Source organism: Ischnura elegans (assembly GCF_921293095.1).
Source record: "Ischnura elegans chromosome 13 unlocalized genomic scaffold, ioIscEleg1.1 SUPER_13_unloc_3, whole genome shotgun sequence".
NCBI classification, from domain to species: Eukaryota; Metazoa; Arthropoda; class Insecta; order Odonata; family Coenagrionidae; genus Ischnura; species Ischnura elegans.
In genome coordinates, this window is record NW_025791659.1 from 991,906 (window position 1) to 1,006,534 (window position 14,629).

Here is a 14,629-nt window from a genome sequence, read left to right on the forward strand (position 1 = left end):
TCTATTGGCCTGGGCCAGCACAGGAGGCACAAGCATGTGGATGAAGTGCTCATTAGCGGTAGAGCCAAAGCCGTCCTGCGTAGTCCGCCGAAGCGGGCTTTCAAATGGACCTAGGATGAGCTAGAAACATTTGCTCGACTAGAAAGGGAGTTTAGTTACGACCGGCAAATTAATGTGAGAATAGCCGCAGCGCTCCCAGGAAGAACGCACAAGCAAGAGTCCAATAAGCGCTGCGAGCTCGCAAAGGCGAGCAAAAAGAAACCGATCGCTCCTGAGGTCACAGCCAATCGGCACGACCAAGCGGGAGCAGAACTCAGAGAAACCTTTGAGACAAGAACAACGGAGAGGCCGCTGGAAGTCGAAACCTCGAGACGGGAGAGTGAGTCGGCTTCAATAAGTAAAAGGCGGCAAAAGAGCGAATCGCTTGTACATACTATTGTATTGTATTCATTTATTTAATCAATTATGTATTTATAAAAAAAATTTGTAGTTTCTATGTAAATTGTAAATCTTGATGACACATCATCGTGTTTTTATTTTATATTATTATTAGCTTTTTATATGACGTAGCCATGCAATTGTACTCTTGCCAATCGGTGAAATAAATTATTATTATTGGCAACGAAGAACGGACTAACGATTACATTGCATTCATAGGTGTTCAGCGGAACAACGCACCTCGATGGAGCGCAATTAGAGGAAGAAGTATGACGTATATAAGAGCTTACGACTGTCGCGGAGAAGAAAAACGTATCCGTGGTCGCCTGCCCTGTCCCATGGACATGTTAGATATAGACTAAAGGGAATGGGCATTCACCTTACCAACTTCCTTATCAAATAAGAACGTTGTGAATATAAAAAATGTTTTCAACTTATTCAGGTTTTATTCTGCTCAATAATTGAATTACTGGAATAATTGATCTCCTAATACAACCTCCTCAACCACTTGCTTAGTACTTTGTGTTAATGACTCATTATTTCATTGCATACATTTTGATGTCTTTTATGGAATAATCACAGTATCTCTAGAAAAATTTACTCCTTTTTTCAGTTGAATCGCAGCAAAGTCTATGTCATTGTCGCACCGTTACCCTTTTAGTCGCCTTCGACGACAAGCAGGGATACTGTGGAAGCTTCCCAGGGAATGCTTTCCTGATATGGATGACCAAATATTGGCAACACAATCAAACCCAAGTCCATTTTGCTTGCAACATGCTTGATTTCAGAGATTCACGCGTTCCAATGTGAAATTTTGCTAATTGATACTGAAATTTTCCATGCTGAAAACCAAAGTTGGTTGCCACAGGTGAGTGGTATGAACAACTGATATGGCCATATGAGGGTGTTAAGGCTGTAGTGTGCACCCAATAGCAATTTCATTAAGAACTCGACCATTGCAGAGTAAATGTCATTGCAGTGCCCCTCAGTAGTAGTAGTTAAACCTGTTACATACTGTGCAAGGCGTGCTTATTTCGTCTTGCTTCTTGGAGTACGTAGCGAGTGGATCAACCATCACCCTCCCCTCCATCCCGTCACCACAAAGTGACACAGCCAGTAGATCAAGCCAAGGGATCTCTTTTCCACATCAGCAGAGCACCTCTCTCTCACCAGTCCACTTGGATGATCGACGTCAACACTTCAGGTCATGGTGACCAGGCCTGGACAACAGCTGCTGCCATCTCATGTACCTAATCATCGCAGGTCCTTTGACACCACAATTATTGTATACTACTATTTTAGTCCACAAATTCAAATTAGTGGAAAATGTGGTTTACTTCCACCCTATAACCATTGCTTGAGCAACCATCTGACTGCCTAGAAGACCCGTCCTCAAAGCACTGGATCAAATCGTTTCACCTCATTTGCGTTAGGCATTGCTGTACTTTGGTTGGACACATTCCCTCCCGATTTCCACCACTTCACTTCTACCAAGAACACCTAGAATATCTTATTACTGCGCACCATGAATTCTGTATCTATGATAGCCTTGATGAAACTAAAAAAATGTAGCGCTTTTGATGAAATGCTCTGCAACAAAGACAGTAATGTGTGGGACAGGGAAGGCGAGGCGAAGATCTTGGTGACAGCTACAAAAATGAAAAAAGAACCACTATGATATAAATATTCATCAGTGAATCACGATTCCATTTCCTTGAGAGTGTTTATTTAGTGTAGTAATTTAAAAATGCTATCAAATTGTTTTAGTTTTTTGCCTAAGGACTTCAGTAAATGAATAATTGGTTGAAATAAGGGTAGTTTTGAAGTTATTATAGTTGGATATCAGAGTTGAGATATTGATATGTTTGCCGATAATTTCATTTGAAAGACATCAAAATTTAACTTTGGCAAATAATTTCACTTAAAGAGTAAAAATTCATGTCATGATAACATGTTTCAGAATTAAAAGCTACAAATTGATACCTTTATAAAATAGTTTTCTCCCTCTTGAGCCAGCGGAAAAATGGGAGGAGCACAGCATATATGAGCCAGGTTTACACAAGTACCTTAGGTATTCTGCAGATTTTGAATGAGCATCCTACATTGCATGTGTTCACATTGCTTTGAATAGTAAACTACATTTTGTATTTCCTCCTCATTTCATACTTAAGTGCATTTCAAATTTTCATTACTAAGTAACAGCAACTATCACATTAATTGTGATTAAAACCCTTTCAGTCGCCTCATACGACAAGCAGGGATACTGCGGAGGTATTCTTCAATCCCCCATCCGCAGGGAGTGCTTTCCTCAGTAGCTATTATAAAATGGTTTTAAAATTGAAAAGTAATTCTAAATGTTTCATCTGACTGCCTAGAAGACCCGTCCTCAAAGCACTGGATCCAATCGTATCACCTCATTTGTGATACGCATTGCTGTACTTGGACACATTCCCTCCAGATTTCCACCACCATCACCACTTCTACCAACAGCACCTAGAATATCTTAATACCGCCCGCCATGAATTCTGTATCTGTGACAGCCTAGATAACCTAAAAAAATGTAGCACTTTTGATGAAATGCTCTGCAACGAAGACAGTTGTTTTTTCATCACTGAATCATGATTCCTATTCCTTGGGCATAATGTTTATTTAGTGCCATAATGTAAAAATGTTATCGCATTGTTTTAGTTTTATGCCAAAGGACTTCAATAAATACATATCGGGTTGAAATTAAAGACATTTTTGTAGTTATTTTCATTGGATATCAAGATGGGGATATTGATATGTATGCCAATAATTTCATTTGAAAGACATACGTTAACATTTTACCTTTTTCAGGTTTTATTCTACTCTATGATTGAAGAACTACAGGAATAATTTATCTCCTAACATAACCTGCTCAACCATTTGCTTAGTATTTGCTTTTAATGACTTGATTTAATTGTATATATTTTGCCTTTTATCCTATTATCACAGTATCTCTAGAAAATATACACTTATTTCCAGTTGAATCGCAGCAGGGTCCATCTCATTGTTGCACCATTACCCTTTTAGTCGCCTTCGACGACAAGCAGGGATACTGTGGAAGCTTACCCGAGTCCCCCATTGCCAGGGAATGCTTTCCTTATAAGGATGACCAAATATAAGCAACAATCAAAACTAAGTCCATTTTGCTTGCAACATGCTTGATTTCAGCAATCCACGTGTTCCAATGTTCAAATACAAGATTGAACATTCCTGTCATGACTACATATTGCAGGGTTAAGAGCTACAAATTGATACTTAGATAAAACAATTTTCTCCCTCTTGAGCTAGCAGAAAATGGGAGGTGCACAGGATACACAATAGCCTGGTTTACACGAGTACATAAGGTATTCTACGGATTTTGAATGAGCATTCTACATAGCACATGTTCGCATTGTGTTGAATAGTAAACTGTATTTTGTATTTCCTCATGATTTATTGCCACAATGTATTTAAAATTTTCATTCCTAAATAACAGCAACTATCACATTAATTGTGATTAAAACCCTTTTAGTCGCCTCATACGACAAGCAGGGATACTGCGGAGGTATTCTTCAATCCCCCATCCGCAGGGAATGCTTTCCTTGGTAGCTACTATAAAATGCTTTTAAGACTGAAAAGTAATTATTATGTTTACTTACTCAAAAATCATTCATAAGGAACCTGGGTGTTAATTCATTAAGCTCCAAAAAAAAGTATATTGTCAAGTCACTAATTCGGTACCACAATTTTTGTCACAACTCAAAATAATGCTGTCATAGGAGTCACATGAATTCTCTTAGTGAGCTAGGTAAAGCAATTTGACTACAACGTGGTGATTGATATGTGCAGATTGTAAAGGAATAATCACAATACAATGAAAATGATTTGACGGCCTAATGTGCTTTAAGCATAGCAAATATATGTTTCTGCAATGTAGGACCATGGCATGATGACATCAATACAAACTAATTATTTTGTGTTTTATGAATAATGAAGGTTCTTAAATGTTTATCTTGAAGGGTGTGCGGTAAGTTACTTCTGTAAAAGTCATCCTGTAAAAGTCATCCTGTAAAAGTAAGTTGGTGACATATACAAGTATTGCAACAGTCATAAACATTCTAAGGATAATAAGTTTATTTCACATAAGCAGAAATAAAGGAGAGAATAATCTTTATTAATTACAATCAATCAACATTTTTTTCAGCTAAATTAACCAATGACTATTTCAAATTTAGGAGGGACTTGGGTTTAAGAGTTCAAATTAAGGCCACTTCATTTCCTTCAATAACTTTCTCATTCAAGGCTTTTCAATTACATAAAACAATGAGGTAAGACATTTCGGCAGTGCAATCCACAGGTGGACACCATGGGTTTCACCTCTTGATGCTCAGTTGTATGCAGGCAAGGTACGAATGATTCATCGCCATTACAGCCAGGCCCTGCTGCCCCTGGATTGAGATGAATGCCTCATACCGCTTTACTTCTGCGTTAACATTAGTCAATTCAAATTCTTGAGTTGAGCCCCTTCGTCTCTTGGCTGTCTTCCGAGTGTTCACATGCTGTTTGGATTAATGGAGAGAAGAGATATCCTGTAGCCCTCTGCTCTGCATTTCATGAATCTTAGGAAATCCACCTGAAAGATCAAAGTAAATAATGCTAGTCAGCAATTAATCAAGCTGGATAAACTAACAAGAACTGCATCAAAAATTGCAAAACGTTGCAAAAATGGGTGACTCCAAAACAAGAGATTGAGAAAAAGGCAAGTGAAAATTATGATACAGGCGGTCCCCGACTTTCGTACACAATGCGTTCCCGAAAACTTGTACAAAAGTCGAACCATTTACTTCCATACTAATTAGGGGTTACGTTCCAAAAGAGCGGAATTTATGTACTAAAACCTTTTTTTTCACGGAATTCATTTCAATTGACTTAATTTTAATAATATATTAATAAAACTCCTCAAATCATATAATTTATTTCGAAAATACGCAGAAAATGCAAATATAAGTTTAAAAAACAAGAACTCCGTTGGCTATCGAGTGAAACTTCCTCTTGGCGTTTAAGTTGACATTCCACTTATTACGTCCACTATAAATAAAAGGACATATCAAGTAGCATAAAAAAATGTATTCGTTGAACCCGCACTCTGGATACCTTTTAATTTTTACACCAAAGTTCGATGTTTGGCAGGTGACATTCGTGATCGCGTATATTCCGCATGTTATTCAAAAAAGACAAAAGACAAACGGAATTCGGGTGATATTTCGTGCAATATCGTTGCTGAAGGTTTACATGAATTAAACAGCACTCAAACGAAAAAACACAATTAGAAAGAAGGTCTTACTAGTTTTATTGAAAGCTATTCGATGATGTCTAGTCAACTTCTTTTGAAAAATATCTTCAATGAAGGCTTCCCTCTTCTCTTGATAAAGGAGCCTATAGCAGGCAGTCTCTCTCCCAAATAAATCACCTAGATCAGAGTCAATTACCAACAATTCCCTCCATTATATACGTTCATATTGTTCGCATATACTGCCAATACTGCAATTTGAAACAATTGAATGTTGGGATGCGCAATAAACATAGCGGGAATTTTTAAAAAATTACAGACCAGCGTCCGAAAGTCCGAATTTAGCGTACGAAAGTCGAGTAAAAGTTGTCAATTTTGAATGTACGAAAGTGCGAATTGTACGAAAGTCGAGTGTACGAAAGTCGAGGACCGCCTGTACTTATTAAGCTTATGAGGAAAATTAATATTCTTATAATGTACGTACAGTTCTAACAAGTTAAGATTCCAGCTAGGTAATTTCAAAGCTGACGCTAATGTGGGTTTGAAAAAATTGCGCTTTCCTGGTTGGCACACTCAATTGCTTGCCGTGACGCAACCCACAATTCGTTCTCTAGAAACTTCTTAAGGGTCGTAGACCTTCGAATACATGATTTATTTTATTATTATTAGCCATTAACATTCTGCATTCATTCCACGTCTCTTTCTACGACAGTGATTTCACCAAATGCATTACTCAATTCTTGTGATGTGATGAATAATAAAATGCAGCCATTTATCAGGAATGTCTAGCTAAACTACAGCCAATGAGAAGCCCCGATTTTCCCCACCCCAAGCTCCTCACCTTCTGCCGCCTCTGGAGTGCCCACTGCACACACATTTCGCGAGTGGACAATTGTTGCTATTGCAGGAATTATCATGATGAAGAAATTAGTCTTATCCAATTCCCACTTAATCTAAAGTAGCACTGCAAGTAACACATAAGCTCGACGTCGAGGCTATGGAGTACCTGCGTCATTACTTGACTACTGTAGCGGGAGTATACGATGCTCTTCATCTCCACAGGAGGCTTAGCTTAAAAATACTTGATCTCGGCACGAAAGCAGACGACATTAGACAAACGTCTTAAGTAAATTTCAACTGCATAAGATAAAATCTTCTTGTAATTACGTCGTAATCTAATAATCTAGAGTGTTATTAATCGATATATCGATCAATATAACAATCAATTTGGTATAATTCCAGAGGCGAATGTGTACAGCTGTTGCCGTAATTCAAGGTCAATATAATTGTGTCCAATTTTTATGATGCTTAAAAACAACTAGTTGACATACTCAGGGTTGGTACATTCTCCGAGCACACAGTGAGAAAAAAATGACTTACAATTAGCTTCACTTGTCCTCTTTCTATGAATATGTATAGGATAAATCACAGGAGATAGATGCCGTTTCCATGTAATTGTCTTCGGGAAATCTATGAAACATTGTTATTTTTATTCACATGATACTGTTTTTCGTAGTGCTCATTCTCTTGATTTTGAATGTGAAAAGAGTTCAGGAAGGTGATCATATGAGAACTACCGATAGTTATTGTAATTATGACTTTCCTACTGTAGCTATTACTTTTCCACAGCTTGCAATTACCCTGACTGCTATTAATTACTTTCCTCATTACCAGGTTTTCCTGGTTAGTGTGCTAATTTTTTGTGGTCCCTTCAGAAACATGATAAACAAATTCTACTGTAAATGACCATCTTAGAATATAGATCCATTTCTGAGAGAATTATTGCATCTGTAATGTGGTTGGTGGAATTACCAAAGCTGCAGGATAGAAAATGAAATGTGTGGACAGAGAGATTAAATTTTTAGGGCAGTACCTTACTACCATGCATGCATTGTAAATGAATTAAAAAACAGAAATATAAAAATAGACTATCCACAACCCAGTGAGAAACAATACAATGCATTATCAAATAGCCACAAACGAACAAATGCATAAAGACAACAAAAACGTAATATGTCTGATAAAAATTTTGGTAGCTCAAACACACAGCACGTAAACATATCAGAATCGTAAATAAGGAGATGAATATCCTATTAAAGGCCTTTAAAAATGACTGCATTATCTTTAAAATCCACCTAACATTGTGGCTTGGGTTATTAAAAATCTATCTTAACTACAAATAATATGGTCATCATTTTGGTCTGCATCCTCCACGTTTCTTTAGTAAGGCCAGCACAGTTCCATAACACAAATTCAGATGGATGAGCAGTACTAAGTCTCGTATTGGTCATGAAGTTTGCCCAGAGTTGAAAATAATGCTATTACTTCCAGAAATTTGGGAAATTTAAGAAAAACTAGCATAACCGAAAGTGGATTGGAATTTGGTCTTTACGTTCGGACAGCAGTGGTGTCATGGTGCCGGAACATGCCAAAACACAGTTTCATCACTGGTTAACAAAAAGCATGTGATCACGAATACAGAAAAGTGGTTTGAACGAATGCTTCAGAACCACTGCTCGACGTCGGAAACTACACTGTTTGGGGCCACTCCACGTAGTCACGTCCTGCACAAGTTGCCCGGGTTGCAACTGTGGCGGGATGTAAACTTAAAAGCAGCAGCAACAGAGGTTTACATTAACAATTTTTTTAAATTGCACGTGAAATTCTGATATCTGTACACAACTTTTACAAGCAGAGAAAGAGCCGCTTGAAATAAAGGCTCTTTTCCGACAACCCAACATAACATCCTGATGATATGCAACACCCTTATTTTCGTATGCGTGGCTGGAGAGCATAAGCTTCAGGAAGTACTGGCTACTTTAACCTTTCTGCTCTGAAGCCTCGTAGAGGGAAATTCTTCCACATTATAAGTCCCTTTCCCTCAAAAGTTTCACTATCATTTACATTTTACACTTTGATGCACCACAGTCAGCAGCACTAATTTTTCTACTGCTTTTGCCGGACTAACTAGTTTTGTTGACAATTTTTTTCTGTTGTTCATACAAACGCTTCCCATTTCTTCTTGGGGATGGAGCACAATGTTCGTAATTTCAAAACATTTCAAATTTTCGATTAGCGCCGTGTATTTACCAAAGGCTATTCCACAATTTCACCACGTCGCATAGAAAAATTTGTGATATCCTGCTTCATATAAACTCACCATTAGTGAAGTGGCTACACTGTGAGTACAGTAAAAGATTTATCTCACAATTTTGATTTATTCGGGAATGCCAAAAAATAATTAAAATTATAATTACAATTATTAAAGTCGTCAAATTCAAAAGTTGTATTGATGATTACGTTTTTTTCACAAGCATTGCAGTAAATACTGTTGCTCAGTACTTGCAAGTACTGGCATAGTGAAGCATACGCAGTCAGCTTGGCTCCTGAAGACCCCTGTTCTTTCACCTTGTACATTTTCTTGGGCTGGACTGCACAAACGAGCGGACGATGGTCTTGCGACGCTTGGGGACCTCAGCAAATGACTGAAACTTTACGCGGCTTACTCGAATATATAGATTTCTGTTCATACAATGTGTATACATTCAACAGTCCTAGTTGAGCCTTCAGTTTTCCTCTTCGACCGAGTGCCAAGAGCGCATTGCTTGCCTCTCTACAATGTAGGCTCATTTCGTAACCATCTACACTCAACGTGAGACATTCACTTCGTCGGAAATTCTAGATAACCTTTCATACATTTGTATCATTTTTCCACTAATCTTCTGCAAAAAAGCAGAGTGCTAGCATACAGTGTAGCGCTATCCCCTTGTCAGCAGACCACCCGGGTTCAAATAAGTTGGTTCATTATGTCCCTTTGTGAAGTCTTTGGACACCCTGGGCAAAAAAAGGGTGATGTGGACCAGGGAAAGAAACAATACGTGAATTTAGCATGCAATTGGATAAGTATGTGGTGAGCTCTACCCTCATATCCGAACCACCTTCGAGTTGAAGCACTGCATGGGTTTACTTCATGAACGGTGGAGTAAACAAAAGAATTCATTGCAATTTCCAAAGCTATTAATAAAATTCCGCATTAGCAATAGTTAGTAGCTTACATTTTACGGTAAATATCTGCTCCGTGTACTACACACCGCATAAAAAACCATTTGCCCTCGCAAAGTTGAACAAGTGTGGTCACAACAGCCAAATATTAACTTAAGCAGGTATTTTCAAAAAGAAGTCCGAGAAAAGTCTCTTTTATTCAAAAAAGTGGCGCCACAGCAAAAAAGTCCCAAAAAGTCTCAAAGAAAATCATTAAAAAAGGTTTTATTTGATGAGATAGGTGAAGATTTGTATTTAAAACCACAAAAGTCCCACTTCAACAAAAAGTCGAAAGACTTTTCTTCCGCGCTCTAATCATTGCGTAAAATTTTTATTAGAAAGTGTACGTCTTTAAATTGGGACTGTAAAATAATACTAAAATATTTTTTCGCATAAAATTTGCCAGTTCAATGCCCATTTCCTACAATGTATTTTCGCAATTTTAAATCCACCATCTTAGTAGAATTTTTCACAGCCTCAGCATGTCAGACCAGACAGCAGTATGGAAATGTCCAATACCAGTGTTTTGGCTTGCATTGAATAAATTTAAAATTAAATATGCAAATATAATACTATTTCAAAGCACAGTAAACTCTTGATAATATGAAGCAGGATATCACAAATTTTTCTATGCAACGTGGTGAAATTGTGGAAAAGCCTTTGGTAAATAAACGGCGCTAATCGAAAATTTGAAATGTTTTAAAATTACGGACATCGGGCTCCATCCCCAGGAACAATTGGGAAACGTTTGTATGAACATCGGAAAAAAATTGTCAACAAAACTAGTTATTCCGGCAAAAGCAGCAGAAAAATTAGTGCTGCTGACTGTGGTGCATCAAAGTGTAAAATGTCAATGATAGTGAAACTTTTGAGGGAAAGGGACTTGCAACGTGGAAGAATTTCCCTCTACGAGGCTTCAGAGCAAAAGGGTTAAAGTAGTCAGTACTTCCTGAAGCTTATGCTTTCCTGCTACGCATACGAAAATAAGGGTGTTGCATATCATCAGGATGTTATGTTGGGTTGTCGGAAAAGAGGTATTACCTATTTCAAGCGGCTCTTTCTCTGCTTGTAAAAGTTGTGTACAGATATCAGAATTTCACGTGCAATTTAAAAAAAATTGTAAATGTAAACCTCTATTGCTGCTGCTTTTAAGTTTACATCCCACCGCAGTTGCAACCCGGGCAACTTGTGCGGGACGTGACTACGTGGCGTGGCCCCAAACAGTGTAGTTTCCGACGTCTAGCAGCGGTTCTGAAGCATTCGTTCAAACCAATTTTCTGTATCCGTGATCACACAGTCAGGGATGTGTGGTTTTCGAAACCAGGCCTTACATGGAGCATTAACCCATTAGAGCATAGGATCCGATGTATCGGACGTGTGTATTTTATTTTGTTATGGGCTCCAGTTGACTTGCACTACGTTTTAATGCAGTATTAAGCTCAAATGGATGATTGTCTTCACCTCCCCGCTTATATTTTAGTTGACTCATTGAATTTATCGACTAGAGAAGTATTTATGTGAGACATGCACACGTCCGATATATATCAGACACTATGCACTAATGGGTTAATAATAGGAGTACAACCATGATATCGCTGCTAAAAAGATTGCAAACTGGCAAAGAAAGATTTCATTCAGTCGGGGAAGCACTCTAAAGTAACAGAATACCTGCATTAAAAATTATTTATCGCTTGTTTAGGTAAATTATGAACATTGCAAGATATTTAAGTGAATTTTGAATTTAATTCGTGATGTCTTTCCCCGTCATTAGCATGGATGATTGGGAGTGCACTGTACTTGGTTTTCAGGAAGTCATGTTCCCTCCACTCACAGCCCCCACAAACCTTGGATCTGACCCTCAGTGGCAAAGATATTCGAAACAGTGTTCCCACTCAATCAAAATTTTAAAATTAACCGTTTTCTCCCGTTCCTCACGGTGAAGATGTCTTCAAATTCACGGTTTTTCGATAAACCACTTCGGGCAAAAAATATTGATCACGTAACAATCGTCGGCCGCACATTAACTAAAAATTTAACAAACGTGACACACACTCAATGGAAACGCAGCAATCAAAGTGCTATCTCTCCTAACGTCACATATCATTTCCAAAATTCAGCTCCGGCGAAAGGTTTTGAGTGGGAATATAGAGGGACCAGGGTGCCAGGGAAGTTAGGAAGTGCCTGAATTTTCACTTTGTTAATGAACACTTTGGTTACCAGTCTTCCGGCTTCAGTTAAGGGATAGGGTCAATGTGCCACCATGGCACACCGACCAATAATAGGGTAGTTTCCTTCATTAAAGAAAACGAAAGGCATTGATTGCAATTCGTTACCCACCTTTAGTGTATTCATAATACACAAATTATTTTGTTTCAGAAATACCAGTTTAGACGAATGGCAATGGTCCATTTTTATCCTCATTTGAAAAGGCACAGATTGGCGTCCATGCAATGTCACTCCACGTGATGTCACAGGGACCTAGTTTCAATATACTTCGTGTGAGATTACCAATGCATGCATGAGGTGCACAGCTCAGGGAAACATGTCTTAATAATCACCTATTAAAACTGGCTAAGGTCGGAAAGTTTTCTTTGTTTGATAAGGTATTAATAATCTGTAAGCGGAACATCTCGAGTTCGCAGAGACGTGAAACCGGATGGTAATGTTATTCTGATCCCCATGCATAGGCACTCATGAGAGTGCGTGGGAGTGATGCTGCCATCAGCACCTTCCGGGAAGGTGGTGGCCACGTGTGGAAGAGGACGGGGATGACGCCGGAGGCAGTCGGCGGAAAGTACTCATGTGTAAAGTCGCACACATGGCCTGCGGCCTTTAAGACAAGCGCTTATTTATTTATTGGCCTGCGGCCTTTAAGCCAAGCGCTACCAGCCGGCAGGGTACTAGGCTACCCGCTAGCAGCCTGTGTCGAATCAGTGCTAAGCCTCGCCTAAAGGTCACCTCACAGGGCAGCAGCAGGAACCAGAAATACCTCTCACGGAGAGATTTCCCGGCATTCAACCTTCACGCCGCATTTTCGCGCGCTTGAAATTTTTCACTTTTCATTTAATCGCGAAAAATAGATATCGTCATTTAAAAATCTAAAAGCGTGAAATACATACTCCAGAATAATAATCTTTCGATTTAGGCAATAAAAAAATAATAGGAAACCACCCTATTGCGCTTCAAAAGACGTGTCCAGATAAATCCATGGCCATGCCTGCACATGACTGACCCTGAAATATGGTCTAAATATCAATATTTTTCTTTTAATCCATCAATCACGGTTCTACGATCGTAAAATCAAGATTGAGGGATTTTTAAGGCTTTAGGACAAAATTCACGGCCATTTCCAGGTTTTTATTCACGGCATACAAAATTCACGGCTTATTCACGGTTTTAAAGGTTGAACTGAAATCTAGGTACTAAAAAGACTATGGTCAGATAAAGAGAGCTCTCAACGAGTCCTTTAAGCAATCTAAATTACCAGACTATGGTGCATATTTCAAAGTATTCCGGGACTAGTCATGATGATAACTTTTTACGGGAGTCACCAGCAATGCGCAATCGTGCGAAAGATCCACAGGGATAAAAATCACCCGCCTTCACTGGGATTTGAACCTGGATCCCCAACTTTCTTAACTTAGTGTAACTGGCTAAAGCACTCGACCAGAAATCGGGGGATCCAGGTTCGATTCCCGGTCAAGGCGGATGACGCACTATTGTGCATATGCAATGATTAGAGGTCCATGAAAATGGTTTTATTTTTTGCTTAAATTCGTTTCAAAAACTGTGTGATTACAGTGTCATAGAAAATCTTGGCGGTATAATTACCGTATAAGCGTGTGTAAGAGGCGCACCCCTATTTTGAGGATCGAAGCGATAAAGAAAAAAAATTTTGCGGCATTTTTTTATTCTTTCATGCGGTGTAGCAGACGTATGCCTGGAATTTCGACAGTTATCGAAATTACCTCTTTCAGTACTATTTGAAAGAGGAAATTTTGAAAACTGCGGCGGTAATAGCGGCATAAGAGGGAGTAGAAAGAGTTCCGATCCTCTCTTCGCATACGCCATCGCTCTACATTGCTTGTCCTACTCACTAACAATTTTGTTTAAAAGCTCTCGCAGGAATATTGCAATAGAATTGCAGCCATGGAAAATTTTAAGGCAAAACACGACAAGCACATAGCATGACCCTTCCCTAGAGATTGGACAACAATCGGGGCAATCTCAGCGCCTTAGGATAATAACCACGTCGTACATTTAAGGCCACTTGCACACACACCGATTTTGGACGGCCGATAAAATATCGGCCGTCCACATTGCAATAGTGAACAATGGGAGAGCATTGGAGCTTGCATACGTACCGACCATGCGCCGGCACCGGCGAATTGCCGGTAAGCTGCTGGCCATTGTAACTGTGGATCGCCGGCGCTGGCTCAAAAACATAGCAACTTATCGTTTGACCGGTAAAACTCCGGCGTGTGTGCAAGCATCGCTTCGCCGGTAAAATATATTTTTATATTTTACCAGCCGTCCAAAATCCTTGTGTGTGCAAGGGTCCTAACGGAAATACACTCGGCCCTCTATCAACCAATGCCTCTGCCGTTTTTTTTCCTTTCCGAGACTCCACAGGAAAATAGGAAATATCAAGTTACAGGGGAACTATGGAAACGTGTTTCCTCCCTACCCCACCTCACCATCTGGCCTTTTTCGGTCTACCAGGTTCAATTCCCCGAGTTTCTGGAGGTCAAATGCTACGTGAGTCACCTTCTGAGCTCGAAGATATCTCGATATCTTTCAGCAATTGTATGACACGCACGAGGTTCTAAAAAGAATTAACCTAATGCGACCTAT